The sequence below is a fragment of the Mycteria americana genome, chromosome 4 (genome assembly GCF_035582795.1).
Source record: "Mycteria americana isolate JAX WOST 10 ecotype Jacksonville Zoo and Gardens chromosome 4, USCA_MyAme_1.0, whole genome shotgun sequence".
NCBI classification, from domain to species: domain Eukaryota; kingdom Metazoa; phylum Chordata; class Aves; order Ciconiiformes; family Ciconiidae; genus Mycteria; species Mycteria americana.
The window spans coordinates 29,932,558-29,945,220 of record NC_134368.1 but is presented as its reverse complement, the minus strand read 5'-3'; the positions used below and the strand labels follow the sequence as shown (position 1 = coordinate 29,945,220).

Below are 12,663 nucleotides of genomic sequence, written 5' to 3'. Positions count from 1 at the left end.
AGGAATGTTAACATTATTGTTACCATTTTTCAAAAACATTTTGATTAAACTCAAAAGTGACTGAGTTTCAAAAAAATCGCACAACTGATGACATTTTTGAACTAACATTTAAACTGTTTCCAATTTATTGCATTTTACTACTTTCTCCAGATATCTACCAAAGGAGAGAACAACATCTCATCTATTTTTAGACTTTTCCTTCAGGTGTTAGATTTAATCAGGTTTAAATCATATAACACAGATCAAATAAAAACACGTGTTTGAACTCAAAGCTTTAGAAAACTTGACAGTAGTTTTGCCAGCTGAATCAACCGTAGCATCAGAAGCCTCTACAGAGTTAGGAACTTATCCTTTCATATGCACCAGTAATGCAATCTCTAGCTAGGGAAATGAGTCTTGAGATGTCTTTTCCTATGATAGTGCCTGGTAATAGCCTCATGTCTGGAAGGCTGACCACATGCAGAACAGGTCCGTAGTTTCCCTGGTGACAATCAGAGAAGCTCTCACAACTTGCTGCCGGGCTCAAGGGACTGCTTAGGAAGGCTGCAGTTATTGAACAGATACCTTTGATGCAAACATACAGTGATGGGCTGAACAAGGTTAAGTGTTCACATATCTTATTTGTGAACTGCTTGGTGCCATGGTTTGCTAACTATCTGAATTGTCCTGAAACTGTACTAACCTGTGCAATATGGATTGCTGCTGTTTGCTTAAAACTTCTGTGCTTTTCATTACTTATGCTAATTTTTTTTAAATGAATCACCCCAGGGTTGTCACACAGGGCTCTCTGCATGGCTGTTTTTCATGTCTTCCAGGCAGAAGCCAAGAGCTTTTCATTGCAAAAGGTCAAGGCAGCTGCTTGATAGTGGGACTTCAGTAGCTGCTTTAAAGGCATTGCACACAAACCACGGGCCCAACATGAACCACATGTAGGGTGTAATACAGAATGATTGAAGGAGGGAATGAAGACTGCTAAGTCTGTTTAAAAGGCCAAGACTAAGATTGTCAGGGAGGTGTTAACTTCATTTTCTTGCAAATCTGTATTACAAAAAATCTCTCTTGAATGTTTTCCCTTTTTAAAAAGGATGGAGCAAAACAGAGGAAATGGTAAACTGTCATCTCATACTGAAAGGGTATTGATTATGTGTAGACTTGGTACCACACAAACATCCTCTACATGAAGTAACGCTCATAGCTATTTCTTTGTCTTTAGGGGCTAAAATTAGAAAGAAGGTGCAGCACTACCTAGATGTTGCACAGGTACTTGCTGCAAAGTCACAGGTGAAGGGTTAGATGTGAGAATCCTGGATTCTGCTTCAGGGTTTGGAAGAAAATGGTGGACCTGATTCTTCTGTTCTGTACCATCACCCTTTTCACACCCCTCCCTCCAGTTTTGGTTCAATTGTGCCGCTTCCTTGGCTGGTGCACACTGGGATCCAGGGCAGAGAGAGGAACTGTCTCCAGTGCTCAGCAAGTCCTGACTTTATTTGCTGTCTCCTTAAGCAGCCTCTGCCAGCCTCTCTGCAGTTTCTCTGCCTTCTTGACAAAAGAGGGAATAGTTTGGGCACCTTACTGAAGATAAAATTCCCTTCCCTAAAGGTGAATTATTGTAGATTTAGTTGTTAAAACCAAAATGGTACCCTATAAACACCTGGGATATCACAGGGCAGATTTCCAAACAAAACCAGGCACACCTTCCTACAGAAGGATTGCACCGTGTTATTGGTACAGTGTGTGGTGATGTTGGACCTTGGGAAAAACAGATTATGGGAGTTTTGTAACTGAGGCAAATGTGCTTGTCACTAGTCCTGGAAGGGTTTCTGTGACTTTGGCTACTAAATGAAAAGTAGAACTATAAGGTTATAAAGTCAATTCACCAAAAGCAAGGACCTTGCATGGAAGATTTCAGCTGATGAGAAGCCATCACTGCTGGCAAGCAATGTCTTTAACCTTTACAAACTTAAAAAAAACTTCCAAATACTACAAAAAATGGATCTAGTGTGAGCTACCACTGTTTCTAATATGCTGATTTGTTCCTTGAATTTACTCCAGTTAAAGCTGAGGGAAATTATGAGACAGGGATAGGGATGTTTTTCAATCAGGAGCATTCATGTTTGTTAGCTCTCTTTCTTTTTAGAAGAGTGAGTGAGCAGGAACATCTTCCTGTGGTTTTGTATAGAGAGAGCCTCAGCACAATCACGATTTCCTTGACAGTCATTGTAATAACTCTGCTAGACACTAACAAGGTGTAAAGTCTCCCCAGGCAGTCCATTCCCTGATGTGATATGAGTTTTGTTGTGTGATGCCCTTCATTACGTGCTTCGCACATTGTTCTAGGTGTGTGAGAGGCGTTGCTTTCATGGCTGGCGATGACTCACAGATGCAGGGCTTGGAGGTCCTCATGTTCCACAAGCGTTGACGTTGCTTTTTGCTTTCCAAACTAGCAAACTCGAGAGGAACACAGTTGGCTGCGGTTTAAAGGCTGGAACTGATCTCAGCTCTGAACAGAGTTAGCAGAGGACGGATCGCTCCTTTTTGAAGCGGGTAGTGCCTTCAAGTGAGGAGCCACCGTGATGTCAATTAAGAAACATTCAGTGTGGAGCAGCACTAGGTTCTGGCTAGCAGGCAATGATAAAGCCTCATTTCTGGCAGCATATGCCTTTAACATTTACAATGGAAGAAAAGCTATTTCAATGATAGAAAAAGTGGGTCTAGCCTGTGCAGTGGTCAGCTCTAACATGCTGATTTGTTCACTGAACTTATCTGCACTGCCCAGGTATTCCCTCGGCAGCTTTTTTCCCGTGTGATCCTTTTCCCTCTGCATACATATCCGTGTCACTGCTTTAAAGGGATGCCTCTGCTTTTGTGACGGAGAGAGCAGTACGTACAACCGGGCAGTGACGTCTGAACACAAATTCCACAGAAGCCAAGTATGGGAACCTGAACGGTTTCAATTACGTTCATAATAGCTGTCAAGAGCGGTTGCAGCTGTAGCTGCAGAAGTCTGGAATTATTTCCCCGAATGTCTAAGACCACGACACGAAGCACGTTTAACCCATTTAATGACACGAGGGAATCTAATTCAGCTACGCCCGTTCCCGACAAATCGGAATCGGCGTCTCCGCTGGGCGCCGCCCGTGCCTTGGCTCCCCCGGCCCCGCCGGGCCCCGCCCGCCGCGGCGCGGCGCAGCGCCGCCGAGCGGCCACGGGGGGGCGCCCGCGCTCCAGGGCGGCCGGGCCGCAGCGCTGCCGCCCCCCGCCGCCGCCGCTGCCCGCCGCCCTCCTTCGGGCCTCGGCCCGGGGCGGCCTGGCTCGCCGGGCCCGAAACGTGCGGTCCCGAAGGGGTTACGCCAGTTGCCGAATTTGGCCAGGACAGCGATGAGCACGCCTTAGGGGAGAGCCGGGTTTCGGCATGGTGGTGTGCCCGATGTCAGCCACTGTGTTTAATGGCTGGACTTCATCCAGAGGATGCGTTGGGTTTTGAACAGGTTTACTCAATACCTCTGGAGCAAACGTGGCTTGATTTCTGGGCTGACATCACTAGCCGTCTAGCCCACTTAATCAAACAAATTCCCCAGGATTTCTGTGTGTGCTTTTGTTGACCTAAATAATAAGTGATTGCTAAGATTTTTTTTCTATTAATAAAGCTCCCATGAAAATTATTTGATCTATTTAAGCCTTTGTTTGCTTGCTAGATTCTTTTCCAGCTTCAAAACCATTAAAATATGTTTAATTGCCCAGCTCCAGATATAAAACTTCTGCTTCCTAGAAAATAATGTTTAGAAATGATAATACAGTCCTTGATGTGCCAACACTTTTTTTTTTTGCTTCTAGACCACCAGCTGAGAGTTTAAGTGAGAACACTTATGTAGAAGTACCACAGATCTAAAAAGTAACTAGATTCAAGCACGGAAAGAAATAGGTTATGTATAAATCTTGCTGCTCACAGACAAAAATATTTTAGAAACGTTACTGACATTGTGATATAGCGGAGGTTAACAATGTATTAGATGTTAATGGCACCAGGCGTTTTATTTTCCACCACAGCCCTTACCATTTCAAATACCTCTGGGATAAATAAAGATTTATATTACATTAACGTAACAAATAATGTCATGGTTCTACTATTATTACCAGTTCCACAGAGATGTCCAAATGGACCCCCTTTTTCCTTCTGATTCTCCAGGGTAGGCAGCTCCAAAACACCCAGCAACAGGGTCCCTGCCTTAGGGATCTGAGTCTAAAAAGGGCATTTCAAAAAAATATTTCCACTCCGTGTGCCGCAGATGATTTGGCCTTGTGTAAGGACATGAGGCTGGAACCCAACCTTCTTCCACCAGTATTGGATCGTCCCTTTCCTAACAACTTAGTCTTCATTGCTGAATGTATTCTTACAGTATAATTTTTCTTGTTTCACATAGTTATTATTCCTATGACTGTATTCAAACAAGAAGATAAAGCATTTCTTCTGCACACCACTGAGGTGGTCCATACAATGGTAAATTTATTGCGCTATTTCAGCTTAAACCCAACATGTGAACAGGGCACCGCAGATCTGAAGATGTGTTTTGGAAAGCAATGTCACTAGTTAACATTAAGGTTGATAGAATTGCTTGAAAAGGCTCCCTGCCACCTGAATTAGAGTGGGTGTTTTTATCTGTAAGTGACTTTTTTTTTTCACTGAGAAATACTTTCTATAGGCAGATGGCAGACTGTAACTGGGGATATGAGTCAGAATTTAGCCTAAACAATACTGACCCAAATGAAAACTTGCTTAGACTGCTGGAGTACTACAAATTGTCAGTTATTTAAGAAGGTTTCTCAAATAAAAATAAATTTAACATATGGGGCAATCTGTTCCATCCCAGTTGGAGGCATCACTTCCTATCCATTAGAAGCAGAAAATAAATGTTATTACGGCATAAAGTCACTCTTGCAACATCCTAATCTAGTTCGGAGAGTGAATTATAACCTTGCGTTACTGTGCAAACACCTTTAATATTGGTTCATTGTTACTTGTTATCATTTTTTGCCCCTCTAACTTTTTAAATCACGTTTGCCAGTGAGACTTGATACAAGGTTGAACGTCCTTTGGGAGAGGAATTGTTTGGTTTTGCTTACTATCTCTTTAATGGCTAACACAGCAGGATTTCTCAGTATCACTGTAGTCTCAATAGATGGAAACATTGAAGGCTTCTGGTTAAGTAGTCAGACTTGTACCGAAAATGCCTTACCGGTTTATTTGTCTCCTCCTACTGGATTATGCCAGTGATGTCAAAGGACCTACTGAGCCTAAAAGAAATATAATGCAGTGCACAATCAGAAATACACATTAATATGTTTTATCTAGTATGGCTTTCATGTGCAAGAGCACCTCTTATAAGGCATACTGGTATTTTTATTTTTTTCCTGTTCACTAGTAAGAGTTTCATTCTCATTACGTATAAAAAAACAAATGAGGGAATTATTAGGAAAGGAAAGGAGAGCAAATGCAAAATTCTTTGTTTGCATTTTCATATGCTTTCCAATTCAGGTTGTGTTATATCTGGACTATCATATGCAGTTTTCTTTCTTTCTCAAAAATAACTGTACCAAGTTGGCTACAAAGAAGGGCCACTGAGATGATTAAGAACAGGCTTGCTTCCATTGAAAGAAGGACTGACTGAGTTACGATTCTTCAGCCTGGAGGTAAGGGGGCTGAGGGAATGTTATGCCAAAAGTCTATCAGATCCTAAGTTAGCATGGTAAGCTTGAACAGGACATGATTATTCACAATCCCTCACACTTCCAGACCAAGAAAGCAACAAATCGTATGTCTAGTGGGTAGTTTGAAAGAAATAAAGGGAAATACAACGTACAGATAACCTGCAGAACTCATTGCACAAAGTGACGCAAGTGTCAGAAGCTTCTGCTTTGTTCTGAAAGCTATCATACATATACAGAATAAAAATCTATCCAGGTTATTAAACACAATGATACGACTTCTGACTTGAGGTACCAAAGTGCAGAACACTTACTGGAGGAGTTTACTGGGGAAATATCAGCATGTATATCCTATGCTCTGTTCTAGCTTCATAGATGTGTGCTGCTGGCCACTGTCAAGTGGCCAAGAGACAAGATGATGGGCGACACAGACGTTCGATTTGAGACAGTACAGCAGGTAAGGGTCTGACATGTTCCACTGCAGCCAGATTTGCCCGTCTCATGTCTTTCACCTTTACAACTCATATTTTTACTTCGTCACTGGAGTGATGATTTTTAGCCTGATGTTGAGAGTCTCTGACTCTACACATCTTTGTGTAATTCATGTAAATTAAATTGCGATTAGAAAACCTTGTTCATGCCCATGCATTTTGCCTAGTAATAAGCAACCTGCCCATAGTAACTCAGTGGCCAAAATGTCACTGAAAACTTAGAGGTCTCTTATATGCAAAAGATGAGCGAGCAGTGCCAGTGATTTAACTTTGGACTTGAGACATTTTGATGACCTGTTGTCTCAAAATCAGTAGCAATGATATTGCTTTTTTAACTTTTTTAACAAAGCAAGTGTGCAGTGTGTGCTCCTGACTGGTGCCTTCTCGTGCAGACTAGATACTTGTGTAATTGTACATGTAACGTGTACAGATGCACAACTGCTATTAACAAATCAGCCCTGATAAGTACAGCCATCATACATTAGTTTCCACAGACCTTTAGCTAGTTTCTCATCTCATAATCTAGTTTGAGTGGCTCTGAAGCATGATGTTTTAAAATGGTACTTTTAGTTACTTTGGTAGTTACAACTGCTGAGGGTCTGTTTGTTCAACTGCTTCCACATTTCTCGCTTCTTTGCCTGACTCCTCTTCTCCTGTGGGGTTGAAACCAGCAAAGTTCTGAAGTCACACCATCGTGTTCTTGTCTAAAGGCTAGTCAACAGCGATCAGGGCAGAGGCTGTGCATGAGGAGATTAACCCCAACAGGTTCCTTGCCTTGCATCCAGTTCACTTGCTGCTGGTACCAGACTGTCCTTGAGAGTTTGGAGCTGGGAAGAGAGGGCTTGTTTCTTTCCAGCAGCAAGTGTCAGAAATCCCAGTCATCTTCTCTTGCTTTCGTTCCCAGATGCCTTTTTCCCTTGATGAGGAGGGAAAAAAATCCATTTTCAGGAGCAGCAAAATGCAGACCACAAGTTGTTTCTACTCCAATCCTGGCAGCACAGGCTGCGAGTGCCTGACTCGGGGTGAGAGACCTCGGCGTGCCGAGAGAGACCTGACCTCTTCTGGAAGCCCAGTGTTGCTGTCCCTCACCTCTTTTGCTAACTCAAAGGACTTCCACACCTTCATAGGAACCAGACTAAGGTAACTTGCTTGCAGTGCTGTCAGGAGCATGTTTTATGTAGAGTTTATAAGTCGGATGCAAATCACTCTTTTCACCCCTCAGTTTCCTCCTCTTTCTTTCTCATCTGGAGCTGCTGTACAACACATGGCTATCCCAGTCTGAGCCATAATCCTGGAAGTTTTTTCTGACTTGAGTTGCTTTACAAAGTTAAAAAGAGAACAACACTATTTATAAGCACATTATGTAAACAGTAGCAACAGAGGTCCAGCTGCTTAGCATTCAGTTAATTTAGTTCAGTCAATATTGCATGGTACATAGTTTTGTCTGCTTGTATGGTAAACACATCTTGCCCTTGAGCACTTATTTCATTTGACTAATTAAGATCTACTTCTAAGTGCTCTCATTTGGTTGCCAGGCAGACTCCCCCAATTTTAGATACAGCTGTTGTACTCGGTGAAAAAGGCATTTGAAATCCAGGTCCATCTGGTTTGTGCTCCAGCGTGTCAAGCCTAAACCTGCTTTTGTTTAAGGCAGTGGGGTCTCTGTTTTCAACAGGACTCAGACTGCAGATGAAGCAGGAGATGTGTTTCTTGCTTATGCCAGCACGGCTTACGCAAGCACACCTTATATTTCTATGCAATATTGTGTTCCCCTGTCTGAGATGGTGAAAACCCTTTTAAAAATTTAATGACTTAATTCAGGTGCGTACATTTTTCAGAGGGATAAATATGGCGGCAAGTACGAGGCCACTGTACGCAGGCTTTTTAGATAAACAATGAGAATGAAGTTTTCATGGTGGTCTCACTCGCTCTTCTGACTATGTAAGTAGCTGAATTTTCAATTCATGAACAATTGTAGAACGTTTTAAAGTTATACTGAGCTACGTGAAAATTTTCGTTCAGAGAAAATTAAGAATAATTGAGTGGAAAAAGTACTTTTCTAAACAAAATTAATTTCAAATAAAAATACCAACTATTTTGACTTTTGAAAATTAAATATTGACTCTTTTTAGAAAATACGTTTTACAATGCACATGTATTGTGCAGGTATTACACTTTTTCTGCATGCATGTTTTGCCACAATAGTTACACATTACTGAATCGATATACTTCACTGGGGAAAAAGCCTTGCCTGAAAAATACGATGTTGTTCTTTATGACATTGTTACAAGACCATGAAAGAAAATGCAGATTTGACTGTTGTTTTAAAACTTTGTCACTGATCTGCTTTACTTCTGTAACCATAGGTAAATACTAATTCTGTACTGCCAAGAAATAGGAGCAAGAAAGTCCTACAAAGGACCAAAACTTAGAGAAAAATACATTCAGATCTGTACTTGGTAATAGATTTATAGCTGTAACAGGAAAAAAAAGGAGCTTCAGACTGAATTCTGCTCTTGGTTCTACAGAAATGACTCCCATTGCTTACAAAGCTGGGATGGCATTGGCTTCTCCTGAGAAAATTTCCCCCTGCTAAGGCACTGAGATAAGCCAGCATCATTTTAACACCATGACACTGCAGTTCACAGCTGGGCTAAGCAGTGCAAGCTACCAGCATTTTTTGGGCTGCTTGTGTTGCTGAGACTGAATTTGTGCTAGCAATGATTAGGAACAAAATAGCAAAACTACAGTAGAAAATACCAAAATTCTGTTACTACTAAGAAAATATCCACCACTTTTCATCCATAGGCTTTAACACTGTACAAAATCAATCCCTCTCCATTCTGTAGGGAGACCTGAAGTGCATAAAGGGGAAGTATAGAAGGAATATAGCATACTTTACCAACATGTTGTGTTATTAATTTCACCCTGGCAAATCAATGATAAGCCAAAGACAGGGGTATGTAAAGAAATGTTAGGCCTTACTACTCTGGTATGACTGTACAGCCTGGGCTGAAAATCAGAATTGGCAAGTTGCATGTTCCCTTGGGCAATGAACAGGCTGGGTTCAGGAGCGGAGTACAGTCCTGACCGAGGAGATGAATGGCTTCTTGGACACCAAGCTGTCCGTGATACTGCTACGGTTGCCATTTTTCCTTAAGCACTAAAGAATGAATAGGGGATTTCTGTGGCTAAAAGCATAGTCTAAAGTCAAGGAACAGGGTTTTTAGGTGGTTGGTGTACAAAGTCTGCTTAGTATCTGCAGTTTTGTGTGGAGGCAGACATGCGGCACGCACTCATTAGTGGACTAATACGAGGTCTTAATGGAGGGGCAGGCACTCCATAGAGAGAGAAGGTCCAAGGTCTTACAATCAAAGGATGCTGAATAATTTTCTGTGTGCCCTATCTTGTTGATACAAATTCCTGCCCACAGTAAGTGTGTGAAATATTTGAATTACGGGTTCTGTTGCTTTGACCCTAAACGTGAATTCAAATAAGGCAGTCATGCTCTGTGTGGTTTGGATTAGAAATGGTAATATGTTAAATAACCGTGTGTTTTCTCAGGAAGAACTCTTCGTAGGTAATTTAGTGTTCATAGGCACTTACAGAATATAAATGAATGAGAATGGAGATACACTGTTGAGGAGATTAGCCATGTATTCTGAGTTAAAAGTAAGTCATTGAGGGTATTAGCCAAAATTGCACCTCACCAGCAGGAAGAGATATACTGGATAGCAATCTACCAACCTTTAGGTGCTGCTTCATTAGCTCAGATCTGTACTTTGAGTTACTACGCAGCATTTCCATTTTCCCTGGCCATCAGCACTATGGCTACGCAGCCCTGATCCTGGTGTCCAGTGTCTCGTGTGAAATGAATCGTTGTCTAATTCGGTTTCCATCTACATGCTGATGGACAGTTGTCCCTTGTACAAACCAGGCTTGCACTCCAGGTATTTGGTAACAGGTATTTGAAAGACCGAGGGAGGCAAACGTGCACCTCTCTGCACAGATGGTTCCTGCATGGCCAGGGAGATCTGGGTTGGCAGTCTGGGAAACTTGGTGCTGCTATTTCGATGGGAGCCCAATGAATTAAGGGCTGCCAATCACCGCAAAAGATAAATTCAGTGAAAAATCATATCAGTATCAATTAACTCTTCAAAGACAACTGAAATGCTCAATGTTTTCTTCTTGAAGTTTTCCACACACTGTGGTTTGCTCATAACGACTGATGTTTCTTTGTACAGTCTGCTCTTGCACTTAATGTTTGTTGCTTTAAGTTTATGAGGAAGATGAATAAATAAATAAAGCTGTTAGAAGTGGTAGCAGAAAGATACTGGAGGAAGCATTAGGAATTTTATCTGAAGGATTCAATTCTGTTATCAGTTCTGCAGAGTAGATTCCTAAGGGCTGGAGGACTCGTGTATGAGTATGCTGCCCAATTAATAAAACTACTTCATGTTAATGCTGTCCCAGGTCAGGTAAGCCGTCTTTCCACATTGAGACTTGAGGCATTGTGTTTTGTCTATTTGTATTATTGCAGTGTCAAGGAGCCATAGGTATAGATCAAGACACAGAGTGGATAGGCACTGAACAGAGAATTTCTCAAAATTTATGACATCTGTAAACCCAGATGCATTTGGGGCAAGGCTTCATTCTCATAAATTGAAGCAAATCCATGACTACCAGAATCTTCCAATTTGTTCTGGGTTTTGTTTGTTTTATATGGCAATTCACACCTTGGCAGAAGACAAGTAAATACATAAACTGTACTTATGGCTGTAACATCCCAGGACAACTGCATTATCTCAAAGCACAATATGCCCACTCTTCCAAAAATGTGATATGACCAGGTGTAGAGATTATTTTTCCTGCTGCTCTGACTGCAGAAATACAGAGTCCTTTAAGAGCACAGCTGTTTCCAGAGAAATCAGCCCCTCCTCTAAATGAACTCTTACTTTTGAAAAGCAAGCCCAGCTTTTCCTTTTGCTGTTCCCCTGGCCTGGGGGCTGCCAGAGGCTGAAGACGGGGGCCTGGTGAGGCTGCGTTGGGAAGTGACGCGGCCTCAGCTTTCCTGTCCCCTGCGGTCACCAGGGGACAGCCTGGGCCCTGTATCTGTACCTGTGACGCTACTGAGACGCCACTAAAATGAGAAGACCAGTCGTGAGAATAACTCTGCATTCCTCTTTGTGCAACAGAAAAGTGCTTAAGATATACCAGATAGGTGACGTGGCTAATTTCATGTGCTCATGCACTGAAATCGTTGAGTGTCAAGTATTTGCTATTAAAATCTATGCATCCATATCCGTAGAGACAAGTTATCCATCTTCTTGAAAATAAAAAGGGAAAGTCATATAGACTATACTATCAGCATCTGAGTAACTTCTAAATTTGTGTGCAGTGTAAAAATATGTTGTGAAAGTAAAATAACTGGCTTATAGTCCTCTGGGGAAAGAAATCTTTCCAAAGTGTGGAAACAGAGCAGTCATTGTGGCTTAACACTAGTGTACTGTGAAGAATGAATTATTTTAGCTTAGTGACTGGCTTAAAAGATGAGCGGTAAGGAATGACTTAAACTGAGCCAAAAATACATTTTAAATTGTGATGTGAAAAAACCGAAACATCCTATTTGGCTGATTTCTCAGTTTCAATATCAACAAGCTATTTGTGAATCTGCCTCTCAGAGTGTCTGAAAAACAATTTGCTCAGCTCTACAGCTCTGTGCTAGTCTTCCTGTCCCCGTGATGTTTAAATCTGCTGCTGTGGATGCTCATGCTGTAACTTTAAAACCACTCCTGTTTTGCTGCCAGCATGTTCTCTGCAGCTCAGAAGGATGGCATTTCAGCTATGTCAGAAGTTAATGGGGATCTACAGATTGCTGTGTGCGTGCAGAGTCTCCATGGGTGATCCTTCTGAGAGTGAATTTGCAGTGATGTGTATTTTGCATAGGGTATGCGGAGTGACCTAGGGTGTATTATCTGAATGTCTTTAGAAACGATTAAAGGGTGTTTCAAATTGCAAAATGTGTTGCCCAGAGAGTAGCCACTTTGCCGTCCCAATGAGCAGTATATGGGATGACACCAGCAACATGTGTGCTGATCTCCATGCCTGCTCTTGCTGGGATGTTTCCTATGGTACTGTCTTGCTTGTTTTATGAGTGTGCTGTGATAAAGTGTGCTTTTCCGTTTTTCTGGTGTTAACTATTCTTGTGCTAGGGTTTGTGGGAGCTAGTTGCTTGAATATGGCGTTTGATCCATTGCAAAACCCTTGTGAAATAAGGCATTTTGTGCATGTCATAGAGCAGGCAGCAATGGGCGTACAGAAGGCGGCATGGATGGAGACCCGCCTGCACACTGGTGAATTGTGAATGCTGTGAACTGGATGAAATGCTAAGAACCTCATATCACTTCTAGCTGGCAGATTAAGTCAAGATGGGCAGGCAGGAACTCTTCTGCCTTTTGCTTTCAGATAG

General features: G+C 42.0%; 1 protein-coding gene across 3 annotated transcripts in view; it reads right to left on the bottom strand.

Annotated features, from left to right (window-relative positions):
- Nucleotides 1-12,663, bottom strand: part of GABRB1 (gamma-aminobutyric acid type A receptor subunit beta1) — a 135,238-nt gene that overhangs the window by 10,208 nt on the left and 112,367 nt on the right. The gene's annotated exons all lie outside the window — the stretch shown is intronic.